General features: G+C 40.7%; 1 protein-coding gene across 2 annotated transcripts in view; it reads left to right on the forward strand.

Moving 5' to 3' along the window:
- The window catches only part of LOC117501569 (retinoic acid receptor beta-like), a 956,089-nt gene that overhangs the window by 262,002 nt on the left and 673,769 nt on the right, over positions 1-20,318 (forward strand). The gene's annotated exons all lie outside the window — the stretch shown is intronic.

The following is a 20,318-nucleotide window of genomic DNA, read 5'->3' on the forward strand; positions in this document are numbered from 1 at the left end:
AATAGAACTGCAGCCTGCAGCCTCACTAACACGGGCTGCAACATGTTTAGATAAATTGACTTCACTTTTTTTTCTGTATTCGTGATGTGGGTTTGAGCTGCTGATGTGCACATAGAAAGTGCTCAGTTTGTTTTTCCACTCTCACCCTGCTGCTCTGTGATTTATCTGCTATTGGATAGCGAGCAGCCTCCAGCTGTCACTCCCCAGGAAGTGTTTGCTCAAGGGCACAAAGGTTGTTCTTATCAGTTGTTCTTGCCACTTTAACCAGAGGTACCTGTAGTCTGATTTTAATGATAAAGAGAAAACTGAGATATTTACCACAAACTTATGAAACAAAACTGTTTGAGGGAAAAACAAAAAAAAAGTAAAACTTTTTCTGCATCTTAAAAACAATACTTACTGTTGATAATTTTCTATTTTAACAAAGACAAATATGTACAAAAATGTTTGTCTATGTATTTTCCTGTCTACATGACAGTAGATAACAATGTTAACACTGCAAAAATAGTGTCACATCGACTGAGTGTTACTACAACACCAGTAGAGTTCATTTACACTAGAACAGAGCTGCTGTAATGCGGTTTTGAATGGGTTAATTTAACACTGAAAAACTTTACTATCTGTAAATTTAATGGATCACTGAACTCAACACTTTTTGTCAGAGGGTTTTCACAGTAACATCAATTTTTAAACTGTCTTAAAAGACACTTTGCTGCCTTTTTCATTAAATTGTTGGACAGAAGCAATTGTTTCCTTGTTACTAATAGATCATTTTGTTTTTGCTTTAATTAACTTATTTTTTTTTTTTTTTTCAAAATAAGGAATTTGCAAAAACAGCAAAAAAGTTTGATGCAATCTTACCAAGCCAAATGCATCCATCCATCCAGATTGAACCAGCTGATTCTAGTTCAGGGTCCGGGAGGGGGGTGCTCACCACAAACCCTCCATACTGCACTACATTCCCCCCCCCAGATAAACCATTCAACTTTTAAATATGCATGACAGAAACTGAACTGGTGAATTTGGAGAAACTGGATCCAGTACTGCCAATATTAACAATAATAGCACTTGTTTGGCACTTTTTTTAATTAATAAATGATTTAACAAAATACTTTTTTGCTGTATAATAAATGCCATTGTTGCAACACTACCTTTTAAAAGCATGAGTGTGTGATTTTATTCAGTAAGCTCATTATACATACATAATGTAATGGTAAATATGTTAAACAAAAAACATGGACAACACAAGAAAGTGAAAATACTTATTTCTACACTATTATTATAATCATTATTGTTTTCAAAATTATTATAATTATTATTTTATTATTATTTATATTTTGTCATTTGATTCTTTAATGGATCACAATGGAAATAAGTGTTTTCACTTTCTTGTGTCATCCATGTATTTTTAACATATTTACAATTATATTATGTACTTACATTGAACTTAATGAATAAAATCACCTGCGCATTTATACATGTACAAAGACTCATTAAAAGTCTGCTAACGAGTCTTTCATTGGGTTCAGGTGTGTTGGAGCAAGGAGACAACTAAGAGTGTCAGGAAGGTAGCTCTCGAGGACCGAACTTGGCCACCCCTGATGTACACAGACGCCGCTTCACTTTTAATATCTAGATGACTTACTGCCCCCTGCTGGAATGGTGTGTGAGTCCAGAATGTAATTATCAATGTCTGTTGTTCAGTGTTGTTAGCTAATATCCCAGATTTCTCCAAAAAATATTAGTCCTTGTCAACATTCTGTTTTGGCAGCATCATCCTTGATCCAGAATACGTAAGCATACCAAGTGGCAAATTTATTATCGGCATTTATTATTTTATTATTGGAGTTTATTTTACTTTTTGTTTTGATTCTTGCCCTCTATAAACCCTGTATAAATAATAATAATAATAATAATAATAATAATAATAATAATAATAATAATAATATAGAATGCACGATTTTTCAGTATAAAAGCCACACTGTTCCTAAGTTGCAGGACCTCTCAAACCTGCAAAAAGAGCAAGTAAATAAACAAAGAGACTTATAATCCATTTCTATAGATTACCGATTTCAAACACTAACACGTTTTGTAGATAACTACATAAATGTGGTGTCTGACTTGTGTTAAAGGTAATTTTTGGTAAATAATTTAATAATCAGCACTTTTCCTTCAGAGTGGATAAGTGTCTTTAACACTTTCTGTGCCAGATGACGGCAGACAATGTGGTTTGGATTTGTTGCGTCTGGGTTACTGTGAGGTCATAAGGCCACATGTCAGCCGTTTGCCAGCCATCCACCTCTAGCCTTCTGTTTCAGCAAGATGCTGTTTAAATTCCACTTTAATTTGAAAAGCTTCTCTCAGGGTCGTTGGAATGGCACTTTATTAATTTATTTCTTCAGGATGGTGGAAGTCTCCTGGGTGTTAATTAGCTCCATTGACAACGAGTGCACCATTAAGGCGCTTCCCTTTTCAGTTTCAGTGATAATTAAGACCGATCAGGCAGCTTGTGTCCACAAGTTGAGGAATGGCTGCACACCAGACCCTCGCCAAATTAACACCACAGTCACATCATCCTCGTGCCGCGTCCAAACAAATCCATAACCAGAAAAATGGTGTATGAAGGTGACTGTGACAGTGAAAGATGAAGTGTGATGTTTGCGCATGATATCTGGCGCTCAGTCTGTTATGGGATAATTGGGGCCTTTTTGTCTTCCAGGCTTAAGCACCTCTGATATGGACATGAAAGGCCATTAGCACAGCTTGCACACCAGGCTAATTTAGTGGGCGTGTGAAGTGAAAGCAGAATGGGGGGAAATAAAAGCATTGTACAACGGCAAAATGAAAGCAGGGCTGTCTGATGCCAGGCGTGTTTAATTGAGATGATTAGGACGATCTTCATGTCCCGCCGGGCGTACAGCAACACCGTGCGTCTCCATCAGCATTTCAGTAAATATCACGTTCCGAGTGTGTTATTTGTGCAGAAAATCTGTGTAACAGGATGCTAAATGCTGTTTGCTTTGCAGAGTTTACTTGCTTATGCAAGTCTTCAGTAACAGTCTCGTCATGTTTCCTGCTGTTCGTCCAGGGCGGCAGCTTTAGTGATGGTGGTGACCAAAGATGTGTCCTTCTTAATGACAAAGCGGTGGACATGTCAAAGCACATTTTCATTACAGCAGAATTAAAAAATTATAACAAGCTTGAAACATGACATTCTTCCCTTCAATTTCTTTATCCGCTTATTCCAGTTAAGGGTTGTGAGGATCTGGAGTCAAGAGGCGGGGTAAACTGCCAGTCTGTCACAATGACATTCATTCAAATCTATATATATATTTTTTAATTGTACAACAAAGTAAAAATGTGAGTATTTATGTCATCTCTGCTCTCTTCCACAGCATGTCTTTTTCCTGGTTCTCTCCCTCAGCCCCAACCAGTCCCAGCAGAAGACTGCCCCTCCCTGAGCCTGGTTCTGCTGGAGGTTTCTTCCTGTTAAAAGGGAGTTTTTCCTTCCCACTGTTGCCAAATGCTTGCTCATAGGGGGTCGTTTTGACCGTTGGGGTTTTTCTGTAATTATTGTATGGCTTTGCCTTACAATATAAAGCACCTTGGTGCAATTGTTTGTTGTGATTTGGCGCTATATAAATAAAATTGATTTGATTTGATCTCAGAATAGTTGATTTTGGTGGTCAGTTTCCTTATTTTGAACGCAGGGTCGTTTACTGGCTGCCGGGAAATTGCATCACATGAAACCACATCTGTGTGGTTTCTGTTTCTTCAAAAAACATCAACACAAGTTTTATACTCTGTCACACGAGAACACCAACTGCATGAATGCCGTACGAATTCACATTCAAGGATTTTCTTTCACTAAAACAACATATCTAGGCTAGGCTATGCTTTTGTTGTGTTTTATAAGTGTAATAAAGGTTTACAAGGAAAAAGTAAAGTGGAAAATAATTTTCCACACACATTTATTCAAAACACAGCAAACTATAATAATTAACTGTTTTGACACTTTATAAAGGTAATTTGAGGTCTTGTGTGAAAGACTGTACAACAAAAAGGTTCACACAATAAACACAAATGTACATTTTCAACAATATACACTGAATGGTAAAAGCAACAGAGTTATCCAGTAACAGTCACATGCAAACTAGTGGAGCAATCCTGATAGTTACACACTCTTTGTTTGTGCACGTGAGATTGTCATCAGAGGCTCTTCATCTGCTCCGCATGCTTTCAGTGATCGCTGTGCGTAATGGCGCAGGGCGCATTTGGAGCCCAATAGTATGTACTCATTGGAGCACTCAAGGAGCTATTCAAATGGACCAACAAGTAACATATCACTCCTGAAAATGATCTTTGGGCTTTCACGTGAGGTAAATCTGCCCTACGATTGTAATAAGTGTAGCTTATTAGTAGCTTTGGAGGCCAGGCTGGGCAAATTGGAGACTCGGCTCCGCACCGTGGAAAATTCTACAGCTAGCCAGGCCCCTGTAGTCGGTGCGGACCAAGGTAGCTTAGCCGCCGTTAGTTACCCCCTGGCAGATCCCGAGCAGCCGGGAAAGCAGGCTGACTGGGTGACTGTGAGGAGGAAGCGTAGCCCTAAACAGAAGCCCCGTGTACACCGCCAACCCATTCACATCTCTAACCGTTTTTCCCCACTCGACGACACACCCGCCGAGGATCAAACTCTGGTTATTGGCGACTCTGTTTTGCGAAATGTGAAGTTAGCGACACCAGCAACCATAGTCAGTTGTCTTCCAGGGGCCAGAGCAGGCGACATTGAAGGAAATTTGAAACTGCTGGCTAAGGCTAAGCGTAAATTTGGTAAGATTGTAATTCACGTCGGCAGTAATGACACCCGGTTACGCCAATCGGAGGTCACTAAAATTAACATTAAATCGGTGTGTAACTTTGCAAAAACAATGTCGGACTCTGTAGTTTTCTCTGGGCCCCTCCCCAATCAGACCGGGAGTGACATGTTTAGCCGCATGTTCTCCTTGAATTGCTGGCTGTCTGAGTGGTGTCCAAAAAATGAGGTGGGCTTCATAGATAATTGGCAAAGCTTCTGGGGAAAACCTGGTCTTGTTAGGAGAGACGGCATCCATCCCACTTTGGATGGAGCAGCTCTCATTTCTAGAAATCTGGCCAATTTTCTTAAATCCTCCAAACCGTGACTATCCAGGGTTGGGACCAGGAAGCAGAGTTGTAGTCTTACACACCTCTCTGCAGCTTCTCTCCCCCTGCCATCCCCTCATTACCCCATCCCCGTAGAGACGGTGCCTGCTCCCAGACTACCAATAACCAGCAAAAATCTATTTAAGCATAAAAATTCAAAAAGAAAAAATAATATAGCACCTTCAACTGCACCACAGACTAAAACAGTTAAATGTGGTCTATTAAACATTAGGTCTCTCTCTTCTAAGTCCCTGTTGGTAAATGATATAATAATTGATCAACATATTGATTTATTCTGCCTAACAGAAACCTGGTTACAGCAGGATGAATATGTTAGTTTAAATTAGTCAACACCCCCGAGTCACACTAACTGTCAGAATGCTCGTAGCACGGGCCGAGGGGGAGGATTAGCAGCAATCTTCCATTCCAGCTTATTAATTAATCAAAAACCTAGACAGAGCTTTAATTCATTTGAAAGCTTGACTCTTAGTCTTGTCCATCCAAATTGGAAGTCCCAAAAACCAGTTTTATTTGTTATTATCTATCGTCCACCTGGTCGTTACTGTGAGTTTCTCTGTGAATTTTCAGACCTTTTGTCTGACTTAGTGCTTAGCTCAGATAAGATAATTATAGTGGGCGATTTTAACATCCACACAGATGCTGAGAATGACAGCCTCAACACTGCATTTAATCTATTATTAGACTCTATTGGCTTTGCTCAAAAAGTAAATGAGTCCACCCACCACTTTAATCATATCTTAGATCTTGTTCTGACTTATGGTATGGAAATAGAAGACTTAACAGTATTCCCTGAAAACTCCCTTCTGTCTGATCATTTCTTAATAACATTTACATTTACTCTGATGGACTACCCAGCAGTGGGGAATAAGTTTCATTACACTAGAAGTCTTTCAGAAAGCGCTGTAACTAGGTTTAAGGATATGATTCCTTCTTTATGTTCTCTAATGCCATATACCAACACAGTGCAGAGTAGCTACCTAAACTCTGTAAGGGAGATAGAGTATCTCATCAATAGTTTTACATCCTCATTGAAGACAACTTTGGATGCTGTAGCTCCTCTAAAAAAGAGAGCTTTAAATCAGAAGTGCCTGACTCCGTGGTATAACTCACAAACTCGTAGCTTAAAGCAGATCTTCACTTAGCCTGGAAAAAGAGTCTGTTGCTCTATAAAAAAGCCCTCCGTAAAGCTAGGACATCTTTCTCCTCATCACTAATTGAAGAAAATAAGAACAACCCCAGGTTTCTTTTCAGCACTGTAGCCAGGCTGACAAAGAGTCAGCGCTCTATTGAGCTGAGTATTCCTTTAACTTTAACTAGTAATGACTTCATGACTTTCTTAGCTAAGTCATAACCATCCCAAAGACGTATCGTTATCTTTGGCTGCTTTCAGTGATGCCGGTATTTGGTTAGACTTTCTCTCAGATTGTTCTGTCTGAGTTATTTTCATTAGTTACTTCCTCCAAACCATCAACATGTTTATTAGACCCCATTCCTACCAGGCTGCTCAAGGAAGCCCTACCATTATTTAATGCTTCGATCTTAAATATGATCAATCTATCTTTGTTAGTTGGCTATGTACCACAGGCTTTTAAGGTGGCAGTAATTAAACCATTACTTAAAAAGCCATCACTTGACCCAGCTATCTTAGCTAATTATAGGCCAATCTCCAACCTTCCTTTTCTCTCAAAAATTCTTGAAAGGGTAGTTGTAAAACAGCTAACTGATCATCTGCAGAGGAATGGTCTATTTGAAGAGTTTCAGTCAGGTTTTAGAATTCATCATAGTACAGAAACAGCATTAGTGAAGGTTACAAATGATCTTCTTATGGCCTCGGACAGTGGACTCATCTCTGTGCTTGTTCTGTTAGACCTCAGTGCTGCTTTTGATACTGTTGACCATAAAAGTTTATTACAGAGATTAGAGCATGCCATAGGTATTAAAGGCACTGCGCTGCGGTGGTTTGAATCATATTTGTCTAATAGATTACAATTTGTTCATGTAAATGGGGAATCTTCTTCACAGACTAAAGTTAATAATAGAGTTCCACAAGGTTCTGTGCTAGGACCAATTTTATTCACTTTATATATGCTTCCCTTAGGCAGTATTATTAGACGGTATTGCTTAAATTTTCATTGTTACGCAGATGATACCCAGCTTTATCTATCCATGAAGCCAGAGGACACACACCAATTAACTAAACTGCAGGATTGTCTTACAGACATAAAGACATGGATGACCTCTAATTTCCAGCTTTTAAATTCAGATAAAACTGAAGTTATTGTTCTTGGCCCCACAAATCTTAGAAAGATGGTGTCTAACCAGATCCTTACTCTGGATGGCATTACCCTGACCTCTAGTAATACTGTGAGAAATCTTGGAGTCATTTTTGATCAGGATATGTCATTCAAAGCGCATATTAAACAAATATGTAGGACTGCTTTTTTGCATTTACGCAATATCTCTAAAATCAGAAAGGTCTTGTCTCAGAGTGATGCTGAAAAACTAATTCATGCATTTATTTCCTCTAGGCTGGACTATTGTAATTCATTATTATCAGGTTGTCCTAAAAGTTCCCTAAAAAGCCTTCAGTTAATTCAAAATGCTGCAGCTAGAGTACTGACAGGGACTAGAAGGAGAGAGCATATCTCACCCATATTGGCCTCTCTTCATTGGCTTCCTGTTAATTCTAGAATAGAATTTAAAATTCTTCTTCTTACTTATAAGGTTTTGAATAATCAGGTCCCATCTTATCTTAGGGACCTCGTAGTACCATATCACCCCAATAGAGCGCTTCGCTCTCAGACTGCAGGCTTACTTGTAGTTCCTAGGGTTTGTAAGAGTAGAATGGGAGGCAGAGCCTTCAGCTTTCAGGCTCCTCTCCTGTGGAACCAGCTCCCAATTCAGATCAGGGAGACAGACACCCTCTCTACTTTTAAGATTAGGCTTAAAACTTTCCTTTTTGCTAAAGCTTATAGTTAGGGCTGGATCAGGTGACCCTGAACCATCCCTTAGTTATGCTGCTATAGACGTAGACTGCTGGGGGGTTCCCATGATGCACTGTTTCTTTCTCTTTTTGCTCTGTATGCACCACTCTGCATTTAATCATTAGTGATTGATCTCTGCTCCCCTCCACAGCATGTCTTTTTCCTGGTTCTCTCCCTCAGCCCCAACCAGTCCTAGCAGAAGACTGCCCCTCCCTGAGCCTGGTTCTGCTGGAGGTTTCTTCCTGTTAAAAGGGAGTTTTTCCTTCCCACTGTAGCCAAGTGCTTGCTCACAGGGGGTCGTTTTGACTGTTGGGGTTTTACATAATTATTGTATGGCTTTTGCCTTACAATATAAAGCGCCTTGGGGCAACTGTTTGTTGTGATTTGGCGCTATATAAAAAAATTGATTGATTGATTGATTGATTGATTTTGGAAAACCATGTGACGGTGAACCAATTCCGATTGGACACTCACATTGTGCGCGTCATCACACAGCTTCTATGAGGAGTACAAAGATGGCCGATGGCTGGCTCGAAAGTCCACAGAGTTAACTTTTCAGCAAAAAATAAAAAGCAAGTTTCCACGTCATATCATTAAAAAGTTATTACCTCCGCCAAGGAGGTAATGTTTTCGGTTGCTGTTGTTTGTTTGTTTTTCTGTCTGTCAGCAGGATAACTCAAAACGTTTTGAACAGATTTTGATGAAATTTTGTGGAGTGGTTGGAAATCACAAGAGGAACAAGTGATTAAATGTTAGTGGTGATCTGGATCACGATCCGGATCCCGATGCTAACGCATTAGCATGTTTATGGCATTTTCAATGTTAAAAGTTAGCATTAAGCAGTTGCAGCTGTCATCATGTTCTGGTGCATTTGTTTTCAAATTGTAATATTTCTTACATTTATTTTTGTTTATATATTAATAATCTAATGATTATTATATGCAAATAGATCACTGTGCCAAGGAGGGAATCTCTTTAGGGTCAGTGACCCTATGGCCTTGTTTAGAGAAGTGTTTCATAAATGTTAAAAAATTCATATATTTGCAGTTTAGTTGAATAATAAATTGAATTTTGTCACTTATTTGTTTTTGTCTATAAGCACATGTAATATCAATATCAGTGCTCAGATGACAGTAGCTTCTGGGAAAGGTGCAAGTTGTAATAAACTGTGATGCCAAGCGCAAAGGATACATGCTTGTTGGGAAAGTGTCAGTACACGGACCCACAACAGGGGGCGCAAATGAACGGACAATGGAGAAAGTCAAATAACAAGCTTTACTGTTGTGAACGTGCACAACGAATACAACCAATCATGGAAATGGACAACAGTCAATTCACAAAAGTGTCGTGTGGGCAGGCTCGAAGATAGGAGACGCCTCTCCAAGGTAAGACCGGAACCACACGGCTTCCTCCGCCACAGGACCCCGGGAATACTGGAGCCGCCAAGTCCCGAACTCCCAGGTGGCCACTCCCTCCGCGTGTCGGACCTGGTACTGCTGGCGAGGAACAAAGAACAGTTAGATGGGGGCGCGTTTGCACCCAAGACTCCGAACAGCAGGGAAGTTACCTCCACCTCTCGTTGGAACAGTAATCCACAATCTAAGCACTAATCCAAAAGGATACACTCCGTCAGCTTTGATACGTTACCTTTCAGGTAGAAACGATATCTCGGCAATGAGGTGGAGATGCTGTCCTGCTGATATACCCCACTGATGATTGCTGTCAGCTGTCTCAGGTGATGGGTGACAGCTGTCACCTTGGCTGCTCCTGTGAGGCGGCGGCGCCCTCTGGTGCCTGGAGCCCGCACTCCAGGCAGGGCGCCCACTGGTGGTGGTGGGCCAGCAGTACCTCCTCTTCAGCAGCCCACACAACAATGCTATCCAGTCACAGCAGATGAAACTTTTTTTTACTACTGAGCAAACATCATTGTTAGACTTTTTTAGGTTCAATGATTCCACGGCGTGTAGATGTTATAGCGTCAGTGACCCCATGGCCTTGGCGGAGGTTTGCACTCTCTGAGTGCTTCTAGTTTATAATTTAGTAAAGCTTGGTCTTAGCCATTGTATACGACGGCGTTGGCCCCAGAGGGTTAACGTCTTGGTTTTTTACATAGAATGAATGAGTTAACCAATCAGTGTTAGTGGAGGCTCATTTATCCATAATCCCTTTCGCATCTGTCTGTGTTTGTTACAAAACTTCAGAATTAGTGCATTATTTAAAATGAAAAGATATGTGTTATATTTTAACTTTGTACAAATGACAGAATAGTCATTAATGTAGTTATTCTATCCATATTAATTTTATTTATATATCAAAACCATGTCAGCACTGCTTTATTTTCCAAGACCTCTGCATCACAGCAACACTGCTATTGAGTAGAGAGTTGAGCTTTGCTGCTCCTCTGCTTCAACCTATGTAATAAATGTAAGCTATGTAATAAACATGCGCTTCCAGCAGGGGGCAGGATGCACAAAGACAGAAGTGCTGACTCATTGTTTCACCTTTGATGCTACCAGAAGCGATCGTGGTGTTAAAACTCAGAATCAGCTTGTTAGAAGTTGTACGTGTGCTGGAGACAATACTGAAAGTTATCGGTTAGCTGTAGCTTCTGATAAATTTTGGGGTTCTTTATATTGTTTAGCTTTATAAAAGACAACTTTTCAGTTAGCTGATTATCTGTTATTGAAGCTAACTTTTGGTTAGCTGTGCCCTCCACTGCAATGTGGTCATGCTTTCCTCCTAAATATATGTTCTATTCTTCTTGCTCACATCCACTTGTGAGGACATTTTAGACCATTTTTACATCCGCCAAGGGCGTAATAAAGTTATTGGTGTTTATTTATCTGTCTGTCTGTTAGCAGGATTATGTCAAAACTACTGCACAGATTTTGATGAAATTTTCACCACAGATACATATTTGGCCATGGAATGCTCCATTAAATGTTGGAGGTAATCTGGATCTGGATCTGGGTTCTGGATCAAGATTTCTTTTTTATATCGGCTTTGAAGGATTACATTAACAAAAAAAAAAAAACCTACTTCAGAAATTCTCACCAAATTTGAACCATAGATAGATATTAGGGCATGGAAGACTCCACTGAATTTTGGAGGTGATCCGGATCCGGATTGGTGAACGTCAGAAATATCAAATTGCTCTACTACTACTACTACTACTGCTACTACTACTACTACTACTACTACTATTAATAATAATCCAAATAAAAATAATGATAATATATTTTAACAATTAAAATGTTTAATCAGCATTACTCTGTGGCTTAATTTTACTAAAGTTCTGCAGTAAGTGGAATTGATGAGCCTTATAAAAATATTTTGTATATTTTATATTTAATTTTTAAAATGGGATCTGGAGCAATAGTCTTTTTTTTTCTTTTCTCTAAACCAGTGTCTACAATCTTGCATAACTGGGTGTGTTTGGGGTTCTAGCTTTAAAATGTATTATTTTTATTATTTAAATAATCTAAAGATCTATTGCATAGGACTCGATGTTACTATCCCTCAAAAAATACTTGAGGCACCAATGAGAGTATGTGGGGTGGTCAGATGGGTGATGGCATCCTTTGGGTTGTCAAGTGGGCTCCTCCTTCTTAGGGTTCATCAGTGAATCCCAAGGTTCACTCCGTAGATGCCATCAACTCACTTGAAGGTCCAGATAGAGTCATTTCTCTTCATCCACAGCCACTGGCTCCCCTTCTCAGCAGCCATGGAGAGGTCTTTGACTGTCTGCCTGTGGGCCTTCCCTCACACTCCCGTCTCCCTACGCAGCCTGGATGTTGAGGTGGCTACAAACCCTCTGCAGCCTACTTCCACTGGGCATATCTTCACTTTCCAACCATTTTGTTGTGTGTCGGGTGCAAATTATGTATACCTCAACTTCTTTCATTTGGAGACCTCTTCCACTGCACTCCCCCAGGGCAGTATGAGCTCAATGTGCTTGAGTGAGGCTGACCACAGAACAAGGTCTGGTCGCAAATTGGTAACTGTGATATCAGCTGGAAAGCAGAGTGTCTTATCCAAGTGTGCCTGTAGCTTCCAGTCCCATGCTCTGCCCAGCTGCCCAGTATCTAGACTTATGGTGGTTATGCTAGCTTGCCCCTTGCCCTCTAAATTGTATATAAGTAGTATTAAGCACATAAATTTGTATCTATATCATGATACGTATTGACCATTGGAAGTTCAGTGATGTGTATTGCATCAAGTTTTGAGAAACGATATAGAGCCGTACCTATTGCTATTTGCAGGGTTGCCAACTCTCACGCATCTGGCAACCCTGCAAATAGAAATAGGTACGGCTGTATATTGTTTCTCAAAACTTGATGCAAAACTTCATGTTCTGACTGCAGGGTTGTCTGATCATTGATTCACTGAAAACCTTGCAGCTGATAGCTGGGCATGAAGAGTTCAGTCAGAGTTCGAGTAAAGCTTCGAAGTTTGTTTCTGAGTTGGCCACAAAGGTAAACCAATAAAATAGCCTAAAAAAATTGAATAATCTATTGTCTAATAAATGTGGGTTGTCACTACAGATGTAGCCTAATCATTGTGTTGACACAATAGGCTGCAGACTTCAGCTAGTTGCAAAATAGGTAATTGAAAGGACATGTTGTACTAGTTAGAAAGTATTCATGGTTGTAAGTCTATCTATGCACATGAACTGAAAACATGTAGTCACTGAACTATTTTATTGATAATTATTAGTGATGTACAAACCAAAGCGTTTTGAACCACTGAATCGATATGAAGCAGTTGTCTTGAAATGGTTCAGTGTTTGAAGCATTTGATATGGTGACATCTGCTGGCCAATATTTAGCATAACACTTGCACTGAATAATTAAACAGGCCCTGTTATCTATGTTTAATAAAAAAGGTTCAATGTGCATCTTGAAATTTTGACTATATTTTCATTTAAAGACATTATACCCCCATCACACATAGCCGTAATCACGCAGAGTGGCATCGGACTTATGAATCGGTGCACATTCCAAAACTGTCGGATTTAAGTTCCAAAACATTCTGACAGACATCTGTGGAAGTCCACAGAGTTGGTCAAAATCAGCCGGTGGCCCAGAGTATGACGCACATGTTCAAAACTCTCCGGGCGCGGTCGAGATGGGACATCTGTCCGCAATTTACATATTCCAATGGTGGCAAAATGGGATCTGAAACGATTTGAACACATATGAGGGAACCTCGAGATAGATCTGGCACTGCAAAGCCTGCAGGTATGACCTGTGCAACATATAATAAGCCCCACCCCCAAAAGCGCAAAGGAACTGTTTAAATGTATGTGGCACACTTCATCGTGATAATAATTATGGATTATTATCATATATAGTGAATGTGAACAGCGGCTATCAAACCGAAAGCTCTGTGCGCTACTGTGCACACTCTGCCGCAAATCTGAACAGGCTGTTATATCCACAATAGACCTTACAGTACAGATATTTGTCCATTCCTTCCCATGGGTGATGTAAATAATGTGAACTATTGTCTGGCTTCAAAGGTTTTAAAAAAAAACAAAAAAAAAAACAATATACTGTAACTTCAGTGGTGTTCGGCTTGAGTCTTCCTTTTGGCTCGAGGCTTGAGTCCTCCTCTCCAGTTTTGGAGAGGAGATTCACACGCCACAGATGTTGGTGGCATATGAAGATAGATTTTGTCCAGCTTGTAAAGAGTTTAAAGAGTTGGATAAATAGCTGCCTCCCTATCTCTCCTTGCAAAGTCACTGCAGAAAATGGTTCTGGGGAACATTAGTATGGCTAAAACCCTTCAGCTTCTGGGGGCAATGCTCCCCAGATCACCCAACTAGGACCATTTTGAACCTCAGCCATTTTGAACATTTTTCTTTATTTGCCTCTCACATGCCTGTAGATGAGCTTGCTGAAATATTTTGGAAAAAGGAAGGAGAGTGGATGTGGAGAGGCAACCTGGTCTTACGGCAAGTCGTGATTCAGCAGCACAAAATATACATTAATCTACTGGTTTGTGATACTGTGACGAAAAGCGCCTCATTTTTGTCATGGCAGCATGAATTCATTCTCATTCATTACCTGATGGCTGCACAAAATTAAAAGTGAAGCAGGGGGGTTGGGGGTGGTTATGGTTAGGGTGGGGGGAAGGAGTAAGATTAGGTTATGGTTAAGGTTAGTGTTGGGGGTGGGAGTAGGGTTAGCAATAGTGAGTTAAAAAAGCTCCGTCATGAAAATTCGACTCATTTCGTCACAGGAGCACGAAAAAAAAAAAAACGTGAGACTGGGCTGGGAGTGGACAAGAATCAGAGTTTCCCTGCTTTTGTTATTTTTCTGAGTAAACAAGGACTGTTTTTTTAAATTTAGGGTTAGGGTTACCAAAAACGTTTGGCACACCCGCTATGTCCACGCAGTCTCACTTCAGCCAAGGTCTCAAAGTTGGCAACCCTGTATTTGATAAATATCACAATCAGTGGTGGGCACAGTTATGTTAATCCATTAACCGATAATTAACAAAGCTAACTTTTTTGTTAGTGGATTAGCTTTTCAGCTAACTTTGAAAACCACCAACGGACAAATTAGCTTACTTTAAATTTAGTTCCACTAACTTTCAGTCCACTAACTTTTTTTTTTGCTGATAAAGTGAATAGTTTAATGGTCAAAAACATTTATAAACCCTAAAATCATACATGTTAGGGTGAAGATAGCATTTGTGATCACTCACCTAAGTGGCAGCAGCGTGGGCCAGGGCAGAGTGGAGCCGCTGCCAGCAAGAGCTTCCAAAACTGAACATTGCTGATGTTCTTTTTTTTCACCATCTTGCTCCTCCCTTGCCGCTTTCACCAACGCTTTGCAGCAGTTATTCCAACACACCTGTGCATGAGGCAGCACGCTCACTGATGAAGCTCAAGCAATGCAATTGCCAGGTGGCTGATTACGCCATTGTCTTTAGGATTCTGGCCACGACGAGTGAATGGAATCCTGTGGCGCTCCACGATGTGTTTTTCCATGGCCTGCACAATAGCATCCACAGTCAGCTTATTGCTGTAGACCTGCCTGAAAGTCTTGATGACCTCATCGCACTGGCGATCTGTACCGATCACCATCTTGCAGACCGTCTATGCTGAAACAGCCACCATCCTCCTCCACGAGCCGTTTTCTTGTCCGACCGATCGGCCGTCTCCAGCCATCCCGGAGAACACGCCTCCCCCTATGCTGATGAGGAACCAATGCAAGTGGGACAGGCATGTGTCTCCAATGAGGAACTTGAACACCACCATGTGGAAGGACTTTGTTTTTACTTTGGACAATCAGGTCATTTAATCACACTCTGTTCAGTCAGGGGTACCCCAGTGCGGCCGAGAGTGGTAGTGCAGGTGAGCACAATCTCTTCCACCTCTCCTAATGTGTAAACAGCAGAATTTAAGTCTAATAATACCACACTGTTCTGTCCTGGGTTTGTTGATTCTGTAGCCTACTCTAATCTTATGTTATCCTCTCTCGCCAGGTCCCTCCATCTTAATTTATGCTGGCTTTCACGCCCGTTGGAGGAAGATGCTGTAGATGGTAGTGACTTGGGACAGATTGTGTACTGCACTCAGTCAGTGCATATGACTATTCCAGATAATCATTCTGAATATCAATCAATCAATTCAATCAATTTTTTTATATAGCGCCAAATCACAACAAACAGTTGCCCCACGGCGCTTTATATTGTAAGGCAAGGCCATACAATAATTATGTAAAACCCCAACGGTCAAAACGACCCCCTGTGAGCAAGCACTTGGCTACAGTGGGAAGGAAAAACTCCCTTTTAACAGGAAGAAACCTCCAGCAGAACCAGGCTCAGGGAGGGGCAGTCTTCTGCTGGGACTGGTTGGGGCTGAGGGAGAGAACCAGGAAAAAGACATGCTGTGGAGGGCAGCAAAGATCGATCACTAATGATTAAATGCAGAGTGGTGCATACAGAGCAAAAAGAGAAAGAAACAGTGCATCATGGGAACCCCCCAGCAGTCTACGTCTATAGCAGCATAACTAAGGGATGGTTCAGGGTCACCTGATCCAGCCCTAACTATAAGCTTTAGCAAAAAGGAAAGTTTTAAGCCTAATCTTAAAAGTAGAGAGGGTGTCTGTCTCCCTGATCTGAATTGGGAGCTGGTTCCACAGGAGAGGAGCCTGAAAGCTGAAGGCTCTGCCTCCCATTCTACTCTTGCAAACCCTAGGAACTACAAGTAAGCCTGCAGTCTGAGAGCGAAGTGCTCTATTGGGGTGATATGGTACTACGAGGTCCCTACGATAAGATGGGACCTGATTATTCAAAACCTTATAAGTAAGAAGAAGAATTTTAAATTCTATTCTAGAATTAACAGGAAGCCAATGAAGAGAGGCCAACACGGGTGAGATATGCTCTCTCCTTCTAGTCCCCGTCAGTACTCTAGCTGCAGCATTTTGAATTAACTGAAGGCTTTTTAGGGAACTTTTAGGACAACCTGATAATAATGAATTACAATAGTCCAGCCTAGAGGAAATAAATGCATGAATTATTTTTTCAGCATCACTCTGAGACAAGACCTTTCTGATTTTAGAGATATTGCGTAAATGCAAAAAAGCAGTCCTACATATTTGTTTAATATGCGCTTTGAATGACATATCCTGATCAAAAATGACTCCAAGATTTCTCACAGTATTACTAGAGGTCAGGGTAATGCCATCCAGAGTAAGGATCTGGTTAGACACCATGTTTCTAAGATTTGTGGGGCCAAGTACAATAACTTCAGTTTTATCTGAGTTTAAAAACAGGAAATTAGAGGTCATCCATGTCTTTATGTCTGTAAGACAATCCTGCAGTTTAGCTAATTGGTGTGTGTCCTCTGGCTTCATGGATAGATAAAGCTGGGTATCATCTGCGTAACAATGAAAATTTAAGCAATACCGTCTAATAATACTGCCTAAGGGAAGCATGTATAAAGTGAATAAAATTGGTCCTAGCACAGAACCTTGTGGAACTCCATAATTAACTTTAGTCTGTGAAGAAGATTCCCCATTTACATGAACAAATTGTAATCTATTAGACAAATATGATTCAAACCACCGCAGTGCAGTGCCTTTAATACCTATGGCATGCTCTAATCTCTGTAATAAAATTTTATGGTCAACAGTATCAAAAGCAGCACTGAGGTCTAACAGAACAAGCACAGAGATTAGTCCACTGTCCAAGGCCATAAGAAGATCATTTGTAACCTTCACTAATGCTGTTTCTGTACTATGATGAATTCTAAAACCTGACTGAAACTCTTCAAATAGACCATTCCTCTGCAGATGATCAGTTAGCTGTTTTACAACTACCCTTTCAAGAATTTTTGAGAGAAAAGGAAGGTTGGAGATTGGCCTATAATTAGCTAAGATAGCTGGGTCAAGTGATGGCTTTTTAAGTAATGGTTTAATTACTGCCACCTTAAAAGCCTGTGGTACATAGCCAACTAACAAAGATAGATTGATCATATTTAAGATCGAAGCATTAAATAATGGTAAGGCTTCCTTGAGCAGCCTGGTAGGAATGGGGTCTAATAAACATGTTGATGGTTTGGATGAAGTAACTAATGAAAATAACTCAGACAGAACAATCGGAGAGAAAGAGTCTAACCAAATACCGGCATCACTGAAAGCAGCCAAAGATAACGATACGTCTTTGGGATGGTTATGAGTAATTTTTTCTCTAATAGTTAAAATTTTGTTAGCAAAGAAAGTCATGAAGTCATTACTAGTTAAAGTTAATGGAATACTCAGCTCAATAGAGCTCTGACTCTTTGTCAGCCTGGCTACAGTGCTGAAAAGAAACCTGGGGTTGTTCTTATTTTCTTCAATTAGTGATGAGTAGAAAGATGTCCTAGCTTTACGGAGGGCTTTTTTATAGAGCAACAGACTCTTTTTCCAGGCTAAGTGAAGATCTTCTAAATTAGTGAGATGCCATTTCCTCTCCAACGTACGGGTTATCTGCTTTAAGCTACGAGTTTGTGAGTTATACCACGGAGTCAGACACTTCTGATTTAAAGCTCTCTTTTTCAGAGGAGCTACAGCATCCAAAGTTGTCTTCAATGAGGATGTAAAACTATTGACGAGATACTCTATCTCTCTTACAGAGTTTAGGTAGCTACTCTGCACTGTGTTGGTATATGGCATTAGAGAACATAAATAAGGAATCATATCCTTAAACCTAGTTACAGCGCTTTCTGAAAGACTTTCTAGTGTAATGAAACTTATTCCCCACTGCTGGGTAGTCCATCAGAGTAAATGTAAATGTTATTAAAAAATGATCAGACAGAAGGGAGTTTTCAGGGAATACTGTTAAGTCTTCTATTTCCATACCATAAGTCAGAACAAGATCTAAGATATGATTAAAGTGGTGGGTGGACTCATTTACTTTTTGAGCAAAGCCAATAGAGTCTAATAATAGATTAAATGCAGTGTTGAGGCTGTCATTCTCAGCATCTGTGTGGATGTTAAAATCGCCCACTATAATTATCTTATCTGAGCTAAGCACTAAGTCAGACAAAAGGTCTGAAAATTCACAGAGAAACTCACAGTAACGACCAGGTGGACGATAGATAATAACAAATAAAACTGGTTTTTGGGACTTCCAATTTGGATGGACAAGACTAAGAGACAAGCTTTCAAATGAATTAAAGCTCTGTCTGGGTTTTTGATTAATTAATAAGCTGGAATGGAAGATTGCTGCTAATCCACCGCCCCGGCCCGTGCTACGAGCATTCTGACAGTTAGTGTGACTCGGGGGTGTTGACTCATTTAAACTAACATATTCATCCTGCTGTAACCAGGTTTCTGTAAGGCAGAATAAATCAATATGTTGATCAATTATTATATCATTTACCAACAGGGACTTAGAAGAGAGAGACCTAATGTTTAATAGACCACATTTAACTGTTTTAGTCTGTGGTGCAGTTGAAGGTGCTATATTATTTTTTCTTTTTGAATTTTTATGCTTAAATAGATTTTTGCTGGTTATTGGTGGTCTGGGAGCAGACACCGTCTCTACGGGGATGGGGTAATGAGGGGATGGCAGGGGGAGAGAAGCTGCAGAGAGGTGTGTAAGACTACAACTCTGCTTCCTGGTCCCAACCCTGGATAGTCACGGTTTGGAGGATTTAAGAAAATTGGCCAGATTTCTAGAAATGAGAGCTGCTCCATCCAAAGTGGGATGGATGCCGTCTCTCCTAACAAGACCAGGTTTTCCCCAGAAGCTTTGCCAATTATCTATGAAGCCCACCTCATTTTTTGGACACCACTCAGACAGCCAGCAATTCAAGGAGAACATGCGGCTAAACATGTCACTCCCGGTCTGATTGGGGAGGGGCCCAGAGAAAACTACAGAGTCCGACATTGTTTTTGCAAAGTTACACACCGATTTAATGTTAATTTTAGTGACCTCCGATTGGCGTAACCGGGTGTCATTACTGCCGACGTGAATTACAATCTTACCAAATTTACGCTTAGCCTTAGCCAGCAGTTTCATATTTCCTTCAATGTCGCCTGCTGTGGCCCCCGGAAGACAATTGACTATGGTTGCTGGTGTCGCTAACTTCACATTTCTCAAAACAGAGTCGCCAATAACCAGAGTTTGATCCTCGGCGGGTGTGTCGTCGAGTGGGGAAAAACGGTTAGAGATGTGAACGGGTTGGCGGTGTACACGGGGCTTCTGTTTAGGGCTACGCTTCCTCCTCACAGTCACCCAGTCGGCCTGCTTTCCCGGCTGCTCGGGATCTGCCAGGGGGTAACTAACGGCGGCTAAGCTACCTTGGTCCGCACCGACTACAGGGGCCTGGCTAGCTGTAGAATTTTCCACGGTGCGGAGCCGAGTCTCCAATTCGCCCAGCCTGGCCTCCAAAGCTACGAATAAGCTACACTTATTACAAGTACCGTTACTGCTAAAGGAGGCCGAGGAATAACTAAACATTTCACACCCAGAGCAGAAAAGTGCGGGAGAGACAGGAGAAGCTGCCATGCTAAATCGGCTAAGAGCTAGTAGCTACGCTAAGCTAGCGGATTCCTAAAAACACACAAAGTGAATAATGTGTAAATAATTTAAAGGTGATTCAGCAGAAGGAATGCTTTAGTTAAGGCACGTAAA

This window comes from Thalassophryne amazonica, chromosome 20 (genome assembly GCF_902500255.1).
Source record: "Thalassophryne amazonica chromosome 20, fThaAma1.1, whole genome shotgun sequence".
Taxonomy (NCBI): Eukaryota; Metazoa; Chordata; class Actinopteri; order Batrachoidiformes; family Batrachoididae; genus Thalassophryne; species Thalassophryne amazonica.